Raw genomic sequence first — 21913 nt, forward strand, 5'->3', positions numbered from 1 at the left:
CAGTAATATAAATATTTTGTAGAAAATACAGAATATCATGATTTTTACAAAGGTTGGGATGTGCTACATTTTACTTTGTAAAAAATGCCAAAGTAAAACAAACTACATTGAGCTGTTGTGTAGCAATTGGAAAAAGAAAACACGTTTTACAACACAGGCAGGAAAGAACAGTCTTATGTGTGCTATGACTTACAAATCTGTGGAAGCTATTGTGACCAGTGTCCAGCCCTTGCTTTGTACATCACTCAGTGTGAAGGGTGATGTCACAGAAGGATTAGGTCTAATCCCGAACAAGAAAGCCATGTGATGACTCAACAAGGAGCAGAAAAGAGGGAGCCAAATCAGCTTAAAGTCAGGTTTTATGGATTTAGTTGGAATCAGCATTTTGCATGTGTGGTCATGTTTTGCACATAGCAACACACTCGGCTCCTGATGATAGTCTATGACTTTCCTGTTCCTGCCTCCCATTTTGGCAGGCTGCTGGCCCAGTCTCTGGCTGCCACTAACATGCCACCAACACAAAACAGGAGACCATGCTCCAGGATCAATACTAGGGAAATTTTAACTAACGGTGGAGCTCTTTGCGCTGAACACGTCTCACATTGCATTGCTCAGTGCAAATAGCCAATAGATAGGTAAGGGCAGGCCTTCAGCTGTCATGTAGTAAAAAATATGGCTGCTAGATAAATCAACTTTAATTCTCAAGTTCTGTTGGTAGCCTTTGAATCTTCTGTCTAGCAAAGCACAGGTGTAGTTTTAAGTGACCAAACTTGCTAAATGGTTGGTGTGGTTCACCTACTGGTTCCCCTAACCCCAGTGCTCTACTGAACCCAGCTGAATGGTAGGAAGAGGACAGGGCTTTCTCGAGAGGATAGCTCTGCAATTTGTGTAGAAGATCTCAATGAGCCATGGAGCATCTTTGCCACAAGCCCTTTAGTCAGACTGTCAGTCCCTGGGAATCAGCTAGGCATAAGGTGCTCAGGGCACTGCTGGATCAAGCATTACCTGAATCAGAAGCAAAAGGTGAGTGATTTGAGTGTTATCTGAAGTGGTCACTGCCAAGTGGGCCTATTCTCATGACTAATACTGAAGAAATCTTGCTTCTGTTGAAAGGAAAGCAAACCATTTAATTTAACTTTTATTGGAAAAGCACCAGAATCCTGTTTGGGGAGCTAACAAGTTGGAGATTACTTTGCAGCTCATCATGGCTTTGATAGATATTCCCTTATTTATTTATTTTGGAAAGTATTACAGAAGCGAGTGATAACTGTTGCAGAGATGATTTGGTTTCTGTTTCAGGGAGGTACCATCTAAAAGCTTTCTTTAGGTTTTAAGCAGATAAAGAAATGGGGACTCCGGTGATGCATACCAGTGTAATGTTTCTTTACTCACACTGTTGGTTTTAGTCTCAAAAACAATTACCTCATTGAAAGGTGCCATTTAGGCAAAGCAGACTTTTAAGACTTGCAGCTTTATTTCAAAAGTTAGCTAGGCAGTGTGGGGCTGCTATAAAAGCTCTGTTTTGGAGCTGCCAATTTAAAACTTTAAACAGGAGGACCAAATATGCCCCAGATGTGAGTCCCCTAACGTGGATGTGAGAGTTGGAATGAATTTGTTCTGTTATTTTCAATGTTAGTTACTCTATTTTTAAATTACTTTTGCCAGGCTTGGAGGTGCAAGAAGTACATGCTAGATAGTACAGGAAGGATATTCTGACACGTGGAATAAAAATGAAAAAAACAGTATTTCCCACTTAGAAAGTATGCAATTACACGGTATTTCACAGTTAAACAATTGTGTAAACTGGCAGAAATGTAGATACAGAAATCGATGACAATGGTTATCTTACAACTCTTTGTCACCTTTGCGCAACAGCTTTGACTTCCCAGTCACTTCCCAGTGTGCAGTTGTCAATCCAACAGTCAAAACCACATCCCAGCTGGAACAGTTTTGCATAGAGATGCTATAGGTCTCAGCATGAGGACGTGAGGGAATCCCAGCACCCTGGGCACGTGGGGAGGAACCTGCGCTATCCTCGTGTTTTCCCCTGACAGAGGGTAATAGATACAGTCAGTCTGGTGACTGGTGGTCCTTTCCTCACTATGGAAGGTGTTCTGGCAGGGCGGTCTCCTTTCTCTCTTCTCTATCCAGTTGCAGATTTCTTCTTGCCTCATCATGAGTTTCTGGATTTTGGGAGGAGACAGCTTGAATATTCATCAGGAATTGGTAAATTGCTGTGACAGCATCTCATAATCTCTGCTATAAAGCCTTAGGTTATTGAACCACTGTCTCCTATTCAAGTATGGAGGACAAAAGCTGAAAAACACTCCAACATCATGTGTTTCTGAGAATGATGTGGAAGAGATTTTGGAGCACTGACAGTAAAAAAAAATAATTAAAAAAAATAAAATCAAAACAAGGGCATATCTGCAAAAGGACTTGGGGTTGATCCAATAAGGAGTTGAGGAAGTTCTGGAGAAACTTGGGTATAGCTGAGTGTAATTATGATCCCCAAATCCCCTGCTCAGCTGCATCTAACCCAGTATAGATACCTAAACTCACCAGGGGCCTTTTTCTTTGATGTTAAACATTACTATAATAAGAATTCAGTTCTGTGCAGCCCATCTCAGATTGCCCCAGTACGTGAAGCTCAGCAGCTGGTTCAACACTTGATCAAGTTTCAGAAACAGGAATTTTCCCTTAAGTCTCTCTTTAACTTGTAAAATATTCTCAGAACATTCCTAGCAAACATGGACAACAGTGTGTTGCTTGAAAAATACAGTTATACTTTTTTTTTTTAAGGGAACAGAAAGGAATTTTTTAATTTCTTCATAATACGATAAGAAAGCATTTCTAATACTTGCAAAAGTTGTGAAATTTAGTCTCTAGGCCTTCCTTGGCTAGAATGAGAAAGTTCAAAGTCAAATTTTTCATTTTTTGATTGAGTATCAAAACTCTTCAGATGCAGGTTTTTTTTTTTTGGTTTTTACTGCATCTTCTTGAGTTGAAGCTGGAATATGTCAGATGAGAAAAAAACCCCTAACAAAATCAAAAAAAGGGGACAATAGGGGACTCCATCCTAAAAATCAGGAGCTATAAAATAAACATCACAGGGAGAAGAAAGATATCTTGATTCTGTTTATAATTTCCAGGAATGTTTGTCCACTTTATCCAGCAACTATTTAATATCAAAACAGGAGGAGAAAAAGGTTTGAATTCCCACTGGCTGAAGAGGAAAATGAAACTGGATGCTCATACATCTGGGATAAATACCTTTGTGTTGGGTTTGCATAGCAAGGTTTTGGTAGAGGGGGGACTACAGGGGTGGCTTCTTTAAGAAGCTGATAGAAGCTTCCCCTGTGTCCAGTACAGCAAATGCCAGCCAGGTCCAAGGTGGACCCGCTGCTGGCCAAGGCCATCAGCAGTGGCGGTAACACCTCTATGATAACATATTTAAGAAGGGGGGAAAAAATGGCTGGGCAGGATTGTCTGGAGTAGAGGAGTGAGAATATGTGAGATGAACAGCCCCTGCAGACCCCCAGGCCAGTGCAGAAGGAGGCAGGAGGTGCTCCAGGCACCAGAGAAGAGATTCCCCTGCAGCCCATGGTGAAGCAGGCTATGCCTCTGCAGCCCATGGAGGTTAATGGTGGAGCAGACATCCAGCTGCAGCCCATGGAGGACCCCATGCCAGACTAGGGGGTTGTCTGAAGGAGGCTGTGACCCCGTGGGCAGCCCACACTGGAGCAGGCTCCTGGCAGGACCTGTGGAGAGGAGCCAGAGCTGGAGCAGGTTTGCTGGCAGGGCATGTGACCCCATGGGGGACCCATGCTGGAGCAGTCTGTTCCTGAAGGATGGTACTCTGGGAGGTGGGGGGGGGGGGGGGAGGGGAGGGGAACCCATGCTGGAGCAGTGGAAGAGTGTGAGGAGTCCTCCTCCTGAGGAGGCAGGAGCAGCAGAGACTGCAACCTCCCTTCCCCTGTGCCACTTGAGGGGAGAAGACAGAGAAATCAGCAGTGAAGTTGAGCCTGGGAAGAAGGGAGGGGTGGGAAGAAGGTGTTTTAAGTTTCGGTTTGATATGTCATTATCCTACAGTGATCTGATTGGTAACAAATTAAACTGATTTCCCCAAGCTGAGTCTGTTTTGCCTGTCACAGTAGCCAGTGAACGAGCTCCCTGCCCTTATCTCAACCCATCAGCCTTTTGTCACATTTTTCTGCCCCTGCTGAGGATGGAGGAGTGATAGAGTGGCTTGGTGAGCAGCTGGCATCCAGACAGGGTCAACACACCATAACCTTAAAATCCAGGCTTGGACATTCCAAAGCTTTATTCCTGGTGGCCCTTCCAGTAGGCTGTGGATAAGGAGATACAACAAAATCCATTAGCATGTTATAACACACCATATCTTACATAACCAAAATTGTAAGTAGGAGAATTCATGGTTTAGAGTGACTTTAATACTTATCACATCAGACAATTTGGGTACAAAAACTTTTGCCCTAGGATTGACTGAGTCAAAGCAATTAAAATGTATAACTCCATTTTTTCTTCCATTAGCCTCTCCAGTAAAGTGCTACCCTTGCTCATGGTATAAGATTGGGATCACAGTTCAATTGGTGCTAGATTAAGCTGTTCCAGAAACACATCACAGGAAAGACCAAAACCTCAGGATTAATTTCCAATGACTCTGTTGCAGCACTATCAAAACTGGCTGCAACAAGGCTTTTACCACCCCATACCAGGCTGACTTCAATAAGTAGTTCCCGTGCCTTTTCCCAGCACGGCCACCAATCCCCCACAAGGTTTCAAAAGTTCATCTACTGTCCATGCTGTTTCTTCATCCTCTTCAGGCCAGTCCACCCTTCTCTCCAACATCCAGGGTGCTCACGCATGCTCACACTCTCTCTCTCCTCCCTCTGCTTCTTCCAGGTCTCTCTTCATCCAGTCTTCATCAAGTCCTCCTCTTCCATACCCCTTAAAGCTATTTAACTACTTTGCAGGAACCAGCCACAGCTGCACGTTATCCACATCAGCCAACCCACCGCCCCCAAGCCAGCCCACAGCTGTATGTGATCAATGTTAATTAACCTGCCTTCATTCCTCTATAATTCCTCTACATGACTCTGTTTCTAGGATCAAAAGATCACCTTGCCATTTCATACAGTCTGTCTCTTACTTCATTTTTGCCTTAACATTCATTGCTAGATCTCTCAGGTCAAAACACTTAGATGCCCTGAGCTATTCTTTCTGATATCCTGCATCACAGTCATCCCCATAATGCCCCCGGCTGTGCCTGATATCTGCAGCTTCTTGCTCACCTAGATGTAGTGAGCATCCTTCACATCCTGGAGAAAGGATGCCTACCTCTGCTGTTCCCAGCTAACCTGGAGGATAGATCTGTAGAATAGACCAGAAAAGGAGAAGCCAGCCCCTTCTGGTAACTCTGGAGAAGACTTCAAAGCAGTTTCATGCTTCAGTGCAAAGTGGTTAGCATAATCTTGTAGGCACGCATTATACATAGTGTGCTCACACCCACTGCACAGGGCTTTTCAAGTGTGAGAGAGGGATAGAGAACATGCCCTTTAGGAAACCTGATTATGCTTATAAATTAGATTGACTTTGAATGGCTCAGTCCATGTCAGCTCTAGGGATGCACAAAACTACAGTTTCAGTTGTCCATGGAAACTGCATTAAAAAGAAGCTACATCAGACATTAATGTACATTTCATTCTTGGACAAAGGCATACAAGTCTATGAACACCTATTTATGAACTAGTTCCAGTTCCCAGCCAGAAGTCATTGGTTTTAGAGTCATGATGTGACCGAAAACTTCTGAGATTCAGTTTTGTGTGGTATTGCTAAGACAGGAATTTTGGAATTGCCATGCATTTCTTTCCAATTTTACTTTTCTTTCTTTGGTCAGAAAAATGTAATGAAGATGTAACCAAAAGTAGAACTGTAACTGCCCTGTAATTATTATCAAATAATAGCAAGAAACTTTATTTTGTTATATGAGTCTATTTATAATTACAATATAATTACTCTTGTATAAATCAGGACTAAGTATATTTTAATTGTAAGTTGTTTTCTGAATTTAAAATCAATCTTGGAGCTGACAGATGTATACTTAAACACTAACTCTGACTATTTCAGCAACAAATAGGAATAGATGTGTAATTAAACAGTATATGGGAAAGTGTAGAGGGTCTTTTTATACTCAAGTAACTACATAATTAAAAAAATGTATGGTATTTACTAATTACGTTCTGTGTTTCTTAAAGAATAATTAATGACACTTTTACTTTGTGAACTATTTATTTCCATCCATATGTTTTCCTTGTCATCATATCTATTCTGGATGACAAATTTGTATGTAGAATTTTTTTTATGTAAAGAAAGTGATTTGAATGAGCTTTCAGGTTTTTATTTACAAATAATAACAATAAAATAACAATAGAAATTAAGCTTTTATATACAACACCTTCACCTCAAATATACATACCTTCCTCTGCTCTCAGAGTCCTGCCTAGGTTGATTGCTGATGAGTGAAGTCTGCTGTGTCCAGGATCTCCAAATCCAGTTTCTTTGAGGATGACCTAAGGAAGGGGAGGGCTCATCTGGAGGCAGAGCTTGATGAGAAGGCAGTACTGCCTCATGGCAGTCAGCAGGGGGGTAATAAATGGGTTATGAATTAACAGCACCGTTCAGGAGATGGGAACCAGCGTGGGAATACCGAGCTGAGGGTGTGGAGCTCAGGGGCTGCAGGAGAAGAAATAGGAACTGGGGATAGAGGTGGAACTTAAGGTCTGGGGAAATACTTGGTAAAGGGTTTGGAAAAGAGCGGTGACAGATGGGAAAGGAGGGCTGGGGTTCAAAAAGGATTAGGAAGGCCTTATTTCTCTAGTTTGGAGTTTGAGGGTTGTAAGGACTGCCTCTGGAGGAACAGGGAGATTGGGTTAGTGAAAAGTATGGGAAAATAATTGTCAGAGTTGAAGTAAATCTAAGCAAGGAATGCTGGGGGCAAGACGAGTGGCTTTGGAATGGGAGGAAGGTGCTCTGGAATGGCAGAGACCTTAGTAAAGGACAATGTAGGAGGCAACCCTTGATACAGAAGTTGTTCAGAGGAGTTTTTAGGCAAGATGGACTGAGGGATTTGAGACCGAGGACAGAAGGGCCTGAGGACAGTCGAGTGTGAGGTGGAGGTTAGTGTTAGCAGTGTGGGGAATATTTTTATCTGGACCCTGCCAAATACTTTGATCTGGGCCCTGAAGTTAGAGCAGAGGCACACACATGGAGAACTGCCTCCTTGGCCCCATGCGAAGAACAGCCCTTCCCTTATTCTCTGTTCGTAGCAATTACAATAGTCCTGCTTGGACTAAGTAACCCAGAGAATACCCCTAAAGTCATGAATGACATGAATTCTGAGTGATCTGGGGAATTATTGTGCCGTATGAAAATTCTGTACATGACTGATGATTTGAGAGACTGAAACTTAGTGTTACTGAACTTGTTCCACACAGCAAGAGTACCTAATAAATCAAAGTTTAAAACCAGAGACTCTTCCACACAATGACATACATCAGTTTCATCTTAGCTGTTTCCTTAAATACCTCTGTTCTGTAGGAAATTGGTCCTAAATCCTTCTGTCAGATCCCAGATCCTTCAGTAGATGGCCAGATAATCCTACTCTCCATATGCTACGAGCACTGAATTTACATAATTTCATGTCAGCACACATTAGTGCTCACTTTAGCTTTAGTTTGCTTTTCTTTTTGGCTAGGGCAACACTGAGTTCACTTGAAGTCCTGTCCATAATGCACAGTTATTTACAAACCACTTGATACAGAAGTCACAGCACATATTTGTGTTGGCTGATAATCCTGTGTCAATGATGGATGAAGATCAGGTGTCGTTTCTGATTCTTTTGAATTTGTCAGCTGCCTCCAGTACTGTTGACCATGAACTGACCTGTGCTCTGGCAGTCTGGAAGCAAGGACAAATGGGATGAGTAGTGGAGCTCAGAGTTATGTGCAGCTTTGAGCCCTGGAGCATGTTGGCAGTGGGTTGAGGCAAGCATCTCCTCTACGTTAAAAAACTCCAGCTGATTCTTCGTTTCACACCATTTTTGTTAATGTATTTACCTACTAACATTTTAATAATGCAGCTTTAGCACTTCTCTAGGTCTCTACTTGCTTGTCTCATAAATTTAAAAAAAATGCTGTAAGCTTATACAAAATGTTTTCTACAAATATTTTCCCCCACAGTCTTTTGCCTTCAGCTCATACTTCCTCCAACTGCCTCAAAAAATAGGTGAAAAAAGCTGTACTCCATATAGCATGCTCAAAAATGCCACCCACCTCTCCACTCAACAAGCAGCCAAACAACCCTGTCTCTGTTGGACCTGGGGTATGGGGCAGGTTTTATAATCAAAGGTGGAGGCAATTCTGCTAGATAGCTCCTCTTATCCTTGTTGGCTCCATTACCCGTATCTCTAGTGTTCTCAGCTGTGAGAAGTTGTAGCATACTAATTTCCTCCATTCAGTCCAAATTTGGGTTATATACAACTTCAGGGGTCTCTTTTATACTATATATTCCAATTCAAATGACAGAGGGAGGGGAGAAGAGAAGCGTAGGCTTTTCTGCCTCCGCTGTGTGGGGCAGCAGAGACATAACTCAAGTTGCCTCTAGGTTGCAGACCCAAAATCAGCAGTCTGAAGTCCTCCTGGAAACAGTTGCCAACCACTCAGACGTGGGTTTGATCACTGCCGGTGTGTACAGCTCTTCTCAGGAAGTCTGCATGAGCCATCAGATGGAGCCACTAGGTGATCCCAGCATCTAGGGACACCTACAGAATGTTTCATCCCAAGGTGAGGAAGACATGGATGGCACCAATGGCACAGTCTCAAGGGAGCCAACTTCTTGATCCAATTCCTGTGGCAAAGCATGTTATGCCATGTCAGCTCAGCCATGGGAGGAGTCCATGTTTTAACTACTGGTCAGGTGCAAGTATGAGATATTAGATACAAGCTCCTCTACCTTTTATTTTCTGGCCTCCTAGATAGTCAGAGTGGTAGGTAATTAGGTGGGGACATAATTTAATGATTAATAGCAAATGCCAAGCAGTGCAACACAGGCACCTTGGGTAAGGACTGTGAGGACAGCAAGTTTTGCCTTTTACAAAGGGGTGCAGTAGGGGGATTTTATTTTTTTTTTTTAAAGATTCAGTTGCATGTCAGCATAGCTCTGTGGTTAAACATTGCCTATGAAATCCTACATCAGTAAGACACAGTTAAATCCGTGTCATCTACCAAGAGAAATGAGACATTCCATCATGACTTGCATACATTATATTAATTTTGTTAGTTCTTTGCTGGAGAGCGGAAAAAGAACAAATAATAAGATGGTTGATTACACAATCCTGACATTTGTCCACTTGCTGTTGCTTTTTTTGCCCCCTCTTTAGCCAAGAAAGACATGAGCATCAGGCAGCAGATGGATTTCCCTGAGGGACCTGAACTAGTGCCATGCCACAGCCAACAGCTTCAGCCACTTGGAAAAAGTGCTGTGATGCATCTTCCAAAAACTGTTGCCAGGGCTTCATAATATTTGATAATTAGACCAGGGTTGTTTACTGTATGGTAGCAGCTACACTCAGTACAGACTTGTTCCTTTATTATGCACTGGTTCAATCTGTTTGTGTAACACTTTACATGTGGTGATAATGTCAGTAAAACATCAGCTGTAGTGTACTCCTATTTACTAAACTCTGAATGTCTCTGTTTTGCTTTTTCCAGACTCCTGACGATAGATGGATTTCAACTGTCTTTAGTTTTAAAAGAAAGAAAACCACTATGTGTAATTGATTACTGTGAGATCGGTCTATTATCCTACCTCAAATCTGTCCCGTAATCTTATAATACTTCACCCCAGCCTTTGTTCATCGCCACCCTCAGCCGCCTTCTCCATCAGCTGTTAGTCAGCACCTCCATGTTTCTTCTCTGAGACATCTACCCAAGGTGCCAGAGGCAGGTGCAGGAGACAGGCACAGCTGCTCATGATAGTTTTAACATGAATGCCATGTTTTCCAATTGTAAACTATTACCATCATTTGTTTTCCTTAGTGAAATGAAAACAACCAAAAAAGCGAATCTGTTTGTGTTCCCATAAACTAGTACCCAACTATTTTTAAACCTAATTTTTACTTACAGATTTCATTGTAAGGCTTCAGTTGACTGGGTTCTTTTCATTTAGTTTTCTTTTTCATTATCCTATAATCCTCTGTGGCTTGATACAACAGGGATTGAGTTTCATTTATGTAGACAAATCATACAAGGAACATTACCACAGCAACTAAGATCCTGATTTATAAGACAAAACGTAGCTCCCCCCTCTATTCAGACAGGATTTACAGGTATTTTGCTAATCATACATCCAGAGTTCCTTTGATTTCTGAATGAAGCGCTGCCTATATTAACAGTGCTGTCACCTTGACTGGTACAAATTCACCCAGCTGTTTCATGTCAGTTAAAGGGTTGGCTTTTCATTTTCAAAGTTTCCTGCTCTCATCTTCCTTTGCTCTGAGCCAAAGCACTTCCCTAGAAGTGATTACATTAAATTTAATATTTGCTGAAAATCCCGCAATACTGAAGGGTCAGTATAACTGTCCCTTTGATTTTCTTCCTGCGTAACAGCCAGGTAGTACCTTTTCCCTGAGAAATAATGGTATAAGGATCTTGCTCTGGGATGAATTTTTATCATCACTTTGCTGGGTTTTTATTTCTGAAGTATGGTATTCCATGTTACTACACAGCCAGGCAAGAAAAAAATCCCCTCCGAAACACAGACGTTAGCCTAGGACAACCAGTGGAATCCCTGCACAGCTTCAGATTTTCTGTCATGCAGGTCAGTCCACACAGTCTGTCAGGTTCCTGAACTACAAAGCAGTGTTAATACTTTCCACCTTTGTAGACCATTTTTAGATTATGAAACATTCAAATGTCTTTTCCGAGAGTAATGGTGGCAAGGGTAGGAATGATATGAGTTCTTGTGCTGGCAGCCTGTGTGGTTATCCCTACCACAGCAGGGAAATGAACCCACACTGTGGCTTGATTAAGCTGCGTGCAAATCCAGGAGGTGTTGGACAGTTTGGGTAGTGTTTTGTGTTTAAGCAGTTATTGCCATATCCTCCAGGGAATAGGTGGTGAGCAGGCTGGTGTAGCTTTAGCAGTAATATGTCCTGAAGCTTGAAACTCCCCGAGGAACTTAAAAAGTCTTCTTGTCTCAGAAGTACCAAATAAGTTCTCAAATGAAGACTACAGTCTAGCCTCACTTACATGCAAAAAGCCTATTTTTAGCTCTTAAAGACAACCAAAGTCACAGAGACCCTGCCTTTTTCACTGGAATGTGAAATTCTAAGAGTTTACTGAAATGAACCTCTCAGCTCCAAAACTTTCTTCTGGTTTGAGGCACTTCCCATTAAAAAACTAGCAAGAAAGATTACAAAAGGAAACTCCTCTGTAAAGGGGGGGGGGGGGGGGGGGGGGCAGGGAGAAAAAGCCCCAGCTGCAAATGAGTTGCACGTATTGCATTTGCCATATAAGCAGAACTCAGCTGATAGCAAAGACATGTTATAAATCCAGTTACTTTGTGAGACTGCACCAGCTGAAAGTGTGCAGCATTGCTAGGAGCAGGCAAGAGGGTCTTGGGGATGAAGGGTCCCTGCCCTTGAACACACAGAGAACTGTATTTTCTACACTATGGGAAAAAGAGAGATTGTGCCATCCATGATCTCCCTTACCAACATAAGAGCACCTGCTCCAGCTTGATTAATAATAGGCTCTATCTTATGATTATCCTATATAAATATAGGTGTAACCTCATCGAGTCCAGACTTATGTGCAGTGTGGTGAGCATAGGCTTAGCAAATGTGAAGTGAGAGCCAAGCCTCTGCAGACCTACAGTGTACGCAGGGCAGGGTGCTGTGTCAGCCCGCCCTTGATGGTACTGCCCACCTGCCTTTGTGCTGGTGCCTTTTAATCGTGGAAAGCTGATTCCTGCAACAAGAGTCCTGGGTGTTCTGTCATGTGGACAATAAGCTTTTCTGGTGCTCATGTAACAGTACCTGTCTGTAGTCTGAGCCATAGGTGTCTTACAGACACACAGACTGCACCATGCGCTGGCTGGCTGATGGCCAGGGTAGTCAAAGTGGCTTTCTGGTATGGGAGTAGTAAGACAGATTGATAAAAGCTGGATGAATATTTCCTGTCGATTAGCTATATCGTCTTTGAAAATAGAGGCTGGACCTGTCTTTAAAACACATGAACATGGAGAACATCTTGTTGAGAATACAGCTGTTTAAAAGGGACTAAGACTAATTTTTTTCACTCTTTTTTTGCTGTTTGAACTTTTACAATCCCTGCAGGGTCTTCCTATGCAACAGAAATCTTACAACTGCAACAATGTAGGACCAGCAATACAGAGCCTAATAAATTCAATTGAAGGTACGCTTTGGTTTCATTAGCTACAGAGAATAAGTGTAAAAAAAGAAAGGACTAAGGTTACCATCAAGGCTGAGAGTATAGTTACATAATATGAAAAGTTTTTGTTTGGTTGTTCATTAGTTGTTAACTAACACATCTGTAAGCCTGTACTTGCTGATAATTTAGGCCATGGTCATGTGAATTCACTTTAAAAACACTGTGTTTCAGTTAAAGGATCTCCTAATGTCCAACAACATGGTATTTCCAAGAATAGGTGAGTGTGCTAATCTACTATCCTCAGTCCACCTGGAACAGGCCGGTTGCTGGTTAAACACACAGCGAGGACTAATCAATAAAGAACTGTAACTTTGATCTAGTTGGTGCTGTTTCTGGTTGCACTAAAGTAATGCTCTTAATGGAACATGGTTGTCTTGCCTTTTCAGTGTCAAATCCTGTGTTTCAAATAGTCGTTTATTAAAAACATTATGAAATAGCAAGAAGTTGCTTTTGTTTGCTCTCTTCGAGCAGTCCAATAGCAGCTTGCTCGTGCTTTTCTTAGTGGTTTAAGGTTTTGGTTAGAGTTTTTTCCATGTGACCCAGAAGTCACTCTTTGATCTTTGTCAATAGCAAATGGCATGATTTCCGAAAGGGACAGTTTACATCTATCTTATAATGTTAAATAGGGCAAGTCAGTGCCCCAGTGTCACAAGGTACGATTGCTGAATTCTCTAGGGCTGAGTCCTGGCTTTAGCTGACATTAGAGGAAGCGAAGCAGGAATACCACCGGGAATCTGTGTGCTGTCAGTCTGCTTTGACCTTACCTCATAGATGTGTATTTTATTTTCCTGCAGCGCAATCAAACATGCCTGCTCACTAGCTCTGAACGCCCTCTGATTTCAGCTGTCTAAATGTTTTTTTAAAAATTGCAAGCGACTGCACCCCTCACAGCACCGTAACTCTCAGTGCTCCCTCATCGACAAGTATTTCAGTTACCTCTTCACAGTCCTTTGCAATACCCATTGAAACAAAGGAATCCTTCACTCGCTTTAAGCTACCTGCTGTAAAGGATGCTAAGGTGTCCCAGAGTTTCCTGGACAATGTCTGCCGTTGCAAGCTGAAATGTCACTGAATTTGAGGATGGAAGCAGAAATTCACCCTTCCTTGCCAGGATCAATTGTAGTTTGTGTTGACAGAATTTATACGCTTGCTAATCCTTTCCTTCTGGTGTTTCTGCAGTTCGGGGTAGGCCATACTCTCTCCATTAAAAGCAAAAATTATAAGGCTGCCATCAATGCCTTTCTATACTTCTCACCGCTCTCCTCTCCTGCTCGGCACATGCTGTAGATGTGAACAGATTCTACAGGCAGCTTCAGCTATGCGAGCTGGCGTACGACAGGTGGCTCTACCAAGCTTTCTTGTCCCCTCCAGATCTAGTCTCCGGCTCACCTAGACCATGGTCCTGGGTGGAGCATACCAGAAAGCCTTGTCCACAAAAGAAAAATCAGCTATGGGTAGGGACAGGAGGGGGAAAGGGAGAGGAAAAAAGTTGATTCTGGTTTCTGCTTTCCCTACTGCTAATGTGTTTCTTCTGGTGACTCTCACCTGTAAAATGGTGCCAGAGGAATTCTCAGGAAACTTAGAGAAAGTGTTTTCCCCTCTTATCTCTCTCGGCTGGTAGGTAACCTAGCTGTAGCAGGAAGGACGTGGAACAGTTTAGCAGGGAGGTCTCTGAGCTGTGCCCACCGGTACTGCAGGCACAGCCGGCTGTCCGTGGAGGACACGCTTCTGTGATGGTTAGTGACTAATGGAAGGCACAGAAGGGACGTACACAGGGGCAGGGTATGCTGTGGGGAGGGCAGAGAGGCAGAAGGTCATGGATGATCAGTCTGCTGGAAGAGAAGCTGACTTCTGAGCAGCTAAGGACGTTGATTAAAATGCTGATTTGCAGTTTAAAACACAGCTCAAGATCTGATGTACATACTGGCCTGAGATTTTGGTTGGTGCCACCCTCATGCCTCTGCCAGTCATTCTTGGAGTGGGCCACCATTCTGGAAGTGCTTATCAATTCACAAGAGAGCCAATGCTTGACACAAATCTTCAAGTGCATGTGCTTTTGGCGCCTCTTTAGGCATTGTTTTATTTTCATCCTAGTCATCATCAATTATCTTCTCATCAAGGCCAATTAAAGCAGTCAAAGGTGAAGGACAGAAAAGTGGGATAATGGCAATGGTTAGCAGAGTGGTTAGCTAACTCTAAATGCTTTATGGCAAATTTCCAAAGTGGTGGGTAAGGTAGCAACAGATTTTTAGCACACAAAAACACGGTCACTGTGTTTTACAGTAGAATAACAGGGTGTTACCATGTTATTACAGAACTTGGGCAACTGTTTGGTCCCCAGACCAAAACATTTCTGAGCATCCACAGGAGCAACTTCTGGGCATAGGCCCATGCAAACTTTGTGTTCTGATTTGAAAGTCGTAATTGATTTTAGATTTTGCTGGGGTTGTATGGTACTTGTGAGTAAGCCTTACAAAAATTAATCATTGGCAATCAGTCAAAATGGAGTGGAATCTCAGGCCTTCCTCAGCAGAGGTGAATTTTACACCTACCCCTTTCTAGTTAGTAAATTCACAGTCTTCTTCGGTACCCCTTAAGTTTTCCTCTTGTGTTTTCATTGACAGGTTCTAGTTCATTTCATAATCACAAGTGTTGATTAAATCAGGCCCCCAAAACCACTAGGAACTTAAAGATGCACTTTTTTTTTTTTTTTTTTTTTAAAAAAAGAATTCTATTTTCTTAAATTAGTCTAAATAATAGGAAAGCACAGGGGTATCCTACCTATTAAAAAAAAATGGAATCCTACCTAAATATATAATAAATCCTATCTAAAAAAAAAAAAGGAAAATATACAGTATTTACACTGGAGCTCTGGTCAACAAATAAAGATGAAACTGACATATTTATTTGCACAGAGCTGATCATATCATATCAAAATTCTTACAAATTTAGATGTAATATAAGCTGCCCAGGTCGTCATGTGTTTATATGGAAAAAATTGTTCTACACTAAAATCGAGCAAAAAACTTGCAAAACACTGAGAAGAGCTCAGTAAGGTGACAAGTACATCCTTACATTAGAGCATTTCTAAGGAATGATAGTCAAAACATTGGTATCTATGGTGCTGAGAAGATCAAAATAAACAGCATACCTGTAACAGCAAATATGCTACTACACAATCGCTAATCTAATCTAATCAGTAATTTTACAATCAGGAAAACTCCTGTTTTCTTTCCTATCTTGTGTATTTTTTTATTAAAATTGACATACTTTTCTTTTTAATTTGTGTATCAGTCACCATTTTTACTGCTGAGAGTTCTATTTATCCCCAAATTAATCCAACAGGTGTCTGCATATGAAGACAGGAGACATTTTAATTCTGATGAGTTTAACAAATGTCTGTCTTTGAATAATTTCCCTAACAAACAGGTGCTGGGAGATGAACCTCCATCAAATACAGGAAAATAATCTGTGTGCCCTTTGTGCTATGGATAACACATTTAGCTTCTTGTACCTGAAAGAAGTCCCCATGGTAAACAATAATTTACTTGTTTATAAGTCACTGCTTGAAGTAATTATTGGATACGGAACCAAAATGGAAAGAAGAATATGAAAGGGAAGCTGTTAATACCTTTTATTGACAGTGTTTCAAACATTTAACCTTCATGTTGTACTTCTTTTTTTTGCTTGTTGACCTTGTAAATATCAAACACAAATGTGTATTCTTCATGGTGGATTTTAGTTATATCATACGGACTGTCACATGCTTTTATAGCCCAGCACTTCAGATAAGATAAAAATTCTATGAGCCTTTTATAAAATTATTAAGTAAGTGGCAGGCAGACTGTTCATGCTACATTGAGATGTTTTATTCTAGTCAGATGATACTCCTTGTGCTTAATATGTTCTACTATTTGCCTGTGAACAGTCATTCAACCATAAAAGGAAAGAGGTCAAAAGTAATCTCAAAATTACCTTCATTTATGACTGAAGTACTAAGGGAATCAGACTGCAGGGGTGTGTGAGACCACTCTTCTGCTAAATGGTCCTGGTTACCAGTTATTTCTTGTGTGTAGGGAATGAACCCTTAAAAGAGTGATTTTGAAAGCATTTTCTCCTGTTAAGATCTGCAGCAAAGTCAGCGGACTCTTGCTCAAAGATGTATCAAGTCCGCCAACAGATCTAAGGGATCGGTATTGATTCCTGCATGAAGTTCTGGTTCCACTGAGGTCAACAGAAAAATCTTGCTGATCTCAGTGAGACCAAGATTTCATGGGTTATCTTTACTCATTATTAACAAGAGTACATTTCAGACAGTCTCATTAAAATAACCTGATGTTATATTACATAGAAGAATTTTCTTACTGCATGTAATAAATAACAGGAACAGAAGGGCAACAGAAAAGGCAGAGGTAATATGAAAGTGAACAGGGATAAGAGCTGAGGCTGCAGATATTAAGAGGTGGCTTTTTAAAACAAGGGTTTAATATTGGTCCTTTTATTAGTCCTTCCCACTCTTAGAGATATTAATGATCCCCAGCTTTAGAACTCAAAGAACTCATTTTCTATCCTTGCATTCTTTTCCACAATTAAGTTCAAATTTCCATGGGAAATATAAAAAGGATCAAGATTTATCTATGTAACAATTTACAAGGCCTTCATTCACCAGCAGTAGTTTCCTGTTTTGCTCTCAGATATTCACACAACATCTGAATGCCTTGCAAATGGTAATGAATTTGTGCTATAACCTCCTGGAGAATTACAGGAGAAAATTTATCTCTATTTTACAGCTGCAGAATGGAGACAGAAAGACTTTGTGATGTGCCTGAGGTCTCTCACTAGATTTTTCAAACTCTGTGTTTAAACCACAAGACTTCCTTGGCCTCTGGTTATCTTTGCTTTGGGGATTCTAGCTTATTCAAATTCTATTATTTTGAACACTTTTCTTTAGGCCATATCCATGCAAAAATGATTCTTAACCTCAAAAAATATCTGGAAAACCACTTGTCCAGAAGAAAGCTAGAGTTTTTATTGCATGTTCACTGGCTGCTGTAGCTTGTGAGGCAACACAAAGGGAGCAGAAAATAGACCCTGAAAGAGCTCAAAACTTCTTTGAAAATATAATGAATGCATAGACGTTCAGATTTAATAGATTTCCTCATCCTAATTTTGCCTGGGTTAGATGTACTAGAGGCTTTTCCAACTGCATTTAAGTTACATGGTTGTTTGCACTGTTAAAGTTACTAGCATTTTGCCACTTTTTTCTGAAGCTCTCTCCTTCATAATTAACCCTGATTTTTATATGGGCTAGTTTTATATTTAGCTTTCGTTTTATGAGGGCTGGATTGCATTGTCATGATGCCTTTCCCTCTGAATTGAATCTACATACCTCATAAATCCACCTTGATTTAAATACTGAAGAAGAACACAGCTGGCTGGTTTGTCTACAGCCTGTTTTGTAAGAAGGACAGGAACAGCAAGGTTTGCTTTGCTGCTTGGAGGAGTTAATATCTGGTAAGCTACATTCTGCAGCACTCCATGCTGCTATTGTACGGCTGCTTCCAGCTCCCAGCTGTCTTGCTAAAGGTTATCCAAGTGTGCTGTATTTCCACATAACTATCATTTGGTAACTTATTGATTTGTTTTGCAATGAATTGTATCAAGTTTTTTTAAGTTAGAGGCGGAGTTATTCCATAAATCTACTTTGCATAAACCTAGTACAATGCAGTTATACCTTTGTATAGGTGTTTATACAAAGGTAGTTTATCCTACATAAACAAAACAGAACACATTTATGAGAAAACCTGGGTATTGGGACCTCTATAATTCAGAAACCTGCAGTCTGACAGAAGCAGCACACCTTATCCCTGAATGTATCAAGACCCAACACAGTCATAAAGCATCCTCCAGGCTTTCAGGGTGAGGGGTGGAATAAAAGGAAGCAAGGCGAATGAAGTTATTGGGAAGTTTGTTGGTTCAGGAAGGAGACCGATACACACTGCTGTGGATCCCTTTCCACCACTCTTGACTTGGAGAGCCACACCAAGTGGAAACCATGGGTGGACTTGGGGAAGAAGGCTGAGAGAAAAAAACATGGAGCAGAAGTCTCTCTCCCATAAAACTGTTACTGTAAGGAATATCTGGCTATGATTTTCCTTTTACTTCACTCATTTCACATTGTGGAACTACTCCTGACTCACTGGATTTCTTACTGACTTCCTCAGGAATAAAGAAAGTTAGAGTTGGGTTCATTGTATTATGGTATGAAGCAGCCTGTCAGCGATGACACTGAAGGACAGAGTTTAGGACTTCTAGAACTTACCCTGTGGTTTTCCTAGTTTATTTAATATAAAGGATCTTGGACATCCAGAAAATGGAAAATTCCAGACAACACCAGCGTTGACTGCTGACTCTGAGCAAACTGATCTGTCTTCAAAATAGGCCCTGCTCTGAGAAGTGGTTTGGACCAAAAGGCTTCCAGACGTCCCTGCCAACCTGCGTTGTTCAGCGACTCTGTGTTCCTACTCCCTGCTCACTGTAAAAACTATAACTATGCAGAGCTACGTCCATGGCTTTCCTCATGCCCCGGTTTCCCAGCGCTTTGAATTCCAGAACCATGTGCAGCACCTCCAGGTGAGGCTGTCCACTTCTCATGCTCTACACCAGAGTTAACACACCCTGAGCAACATGGTACCGAAACTAACTGTCACCTTCTTTTGCTTCCCCCATCAATCAGAGCTGCTGCCGTCCCTCATTTTACCACCAAATCCTTGAAGTCTCACAAAAAGTGTAAGCTAATAAACCAAATCCCACCTGTAGTTACGCAGTCTGGAGGCTGCTGGTTGTCTGCACATTGTTTTCTTATGGACTTCTAGTTCTGGGAAAGGATTTCAAGGCTGCAGGTCCTTCATGAAGCCAGGTAAAGTCCTGGACAGATTATTAGTTCAGACAGGTTGTCATATAAAAGGCATAACGCTGCTAATACCAGGCCCAAGACAGCTGAAGAAGAAATACAACTGTGTTTTCATGGTGCAGAGTGAGCCAGTGCCCACTGTACAGTTAATTTGCACGAGGAGATGACTGTACAAGTGGAAATTTCATGTGTATGCTGTTCGCTGACATTTGCAGGGTTTGCAATGCCAGTGGCAGTCACTGAATGGAATTGAAGCAATTTGGTTTAATAATGCAGATGTCAAAATAGTAAAACATTCAGGACAATTATATTGAGAAACTTTTGTCATCGATTTTATTTATTTTTCTTATTGTGGCATTGTTTGAACAGTGTATTTCCCACTGTTGAGAAAGATGGTAAACAGAGTAATAGAGCTGAAGCTAAATCACTCATAAATCCATCTTTCAGTAAAGTGATATGTCATTAATTCAGGCACCGGAACAAGTAACATCATTAAACATTATGGCACACTTCATCCAGTTCCTCCAAAACCTAATTTTCTTAATACTGTGTTTGCAAAGGAAATTAGTATCAATCAATCAAACATGGACATGGACCATTCTAATTATGTATTTTGCCAATATCATAAAAGCAGTATGTTTGGTGCCTTAGCAAGTGTGTATAGAAAGTATAGCAGAAATATTTTGTCTTCCTTACAGGATAATATGGCCTATTTTGTTCATATATGACTCAGAGGACTTATTGCCCTAAAGGAGCTGAAGAAGTCTGGGTAGAATGGGCTGAGAGGTGGAGAGGTAAGCCAGGGGAAGCAGATGACACCATTCCACCAAGACCTGGCCCTGGGTGCAACCACTTCTTGAGTTTCCTACGAGGCAGCGAGTTTCCACATCACTGTAGCATCGCTGGGAAATTGACACTGATCTGAAATTGTTTGGATCTGATGCTAATGAAGATGTGCAGAGATACAATTCAGGTTAACATTTCTTTTAGCACATATACAATCCTGGCACGTTCTTGAACTTGGCGGAGAGTAGAATTAGGGAGTAAATAATTGACAATGGAAAAGCAGAGAGAAAATTCTACAGAATGATTTATATAAAATGTAGGGTTCCTTTCTAGAAATATTTTTAGCGTCAGATTTTTATGACTTAGATCAATGTTTTAGATGTTGATAAGTACTAATGATGCTGTTACTAAAGCTAAGACCTATTTTAATTTGAACTGTAGAGAGCCCAGATGTTTCAAATGGGCATTGTGCTTTGTTACATTATCAATTATTTGAAAAGTGTGTGAATATATCTATTTATCCATTTATTTACTGATTGGTCTAGTCATTGCTCTACCTAATTTCCCCCTTACTGTTTGAGAATTGTGGGAACTGTCCTAAACCACATCAACCTTTTAAGTGAGCAATCTTCTACATGCTTTTGTGAGGATTTATGGGATCTCTCTTAGGTGAAAATGAAAGTCTTCTGTAACCACTGGGAGAGTAAGGCTGTGACTTACCAGTAAACCAGTTAAACCACAGATTTGATCTGGCCTACAATTATCCATATGGTTTAAATATTACTAGAAGTAAATAAGCCCCATAGCAGAGTTTTGGCTCAAGTGCACTACCTGGGATAATACCCAGGAGCCGTTTGTGGGACAGTATGGGCAGAGACCATTCTTTGCATGGGTGAGGCCACACAATTTAGGGAGGTTAAGGGTTCCGAGCTGCATCCCGTGAGCTGGGCTGGGCTGTTTGCTCTCAGCCTGGCACTGCATTGCTCCCAGTGCATGCCTGAGCAGCACACTGACTCACAGCCATGCTGTTGAAGCAGGAGGTCAGATTGGAAGCTGTGGGGTTAAACAGTAAGGTGTGCTCAGCCACACCTGAATGTGAGTCAGGCAGAAGATGTCAGCAATAAAGAAGAGCAAATGGGCTTGATCACAGTCAATCTCAGATGCTTCTGAATCATCTGGGCACTCTGCTTCGCCAGCTCAGGGTTGCAATAGGTGTGATGGGAATGGGATGGGGTTGCATGAGCAAGCAATCCTGTTCCAGGCATGGCAATACAGTCTCCTTCTAGGGCCAACTCCCAGTAGCTAGAAAGAGAGCTAGTAGGAGTCCTTAGCTCCTGAAAGTGCTAGTAGTTCTTGTTAATCCTGCTCTGGGTGGGGTTTCCAAGGCAAGGTAGCTCTCTGGCATCTCCTTTTAGTTCCCAAGAGAAGCCACCATCTGCCACTCCCCTGCCTCAGCCCAGGGTTAACAGCAATCTTGTATTTTGTCTCTATCCTGCCCCAAACAGCTTTTAAGTTAAGGGGCCCTTTTTGTTACCACATCATGCAAATATGGGGTCTGCACATAGCAAAAGAGAGAGAGAAGTAGAAGAAAAGAAGAAAGCAAGCAAGCAGGACCTTGACTGCACTCTCTGCAAAACTTAAGAACAAGAATAATTGTCCTCACCTTACTCATATAAGGAAG

At 41.5% G+C, this 21913-nt stretch overlaps 2 long non-coding RNA genes across 4 annotated transcripts in view; one reads left to right on the forward strand and one right to left on the reverse strand.

Moving 5' to 3' along the window:
• Positions 1-15247, forward strand: LOC119148673. The gene is made up of 2 exons (XR_005104456.1): positions 1-1023; positions 8686-15247. It is a non-coding gene; the product is annotated as an uncharacterized LOC119148673 (long non-coding RNA).
• LOC119148672 overlaps positions 1726-21913 on the reverse strand; it is a 21249-nt gene continuing 1061 nt past the window's right edge. Inside the window, exons 2-4 of one of the 3 annotated variants that reach the window (XR_005104454.1) lie at positions 6500-6614; positions 4287-4349; positions 1726-2183 (exon numbers count right to left, since the gene is read on the reverse strand). This is a non-coding gene — a long non-coding RNA (uncharacterized LOC119148672). Of the gene's footprint in view, positions 2184-3722; positions 3762-4286; positions 4350-6499; positions 6615-19346; positions 19461-21913 lie in introns of those variants that run through there. The other 2 variants (XR_005104453.1, XR_005104455.1) reach the window with 2 other exon arrangements.

The sequence above is a fragment of the Falco rusticolus genome, chromosome 5, assembly GCF_015220075.1.
Source record: "Falco rusticolus isolate bFalRus1 chromosome 5, bFalRus1.pri, whole genome shotgun sequence".
Classification (NCBI taxonomy): Eukaryota; Metazoa; Chordata; class Aves; order Falconiformes; family Falconidae; genus Falco; species Falco rusticolus.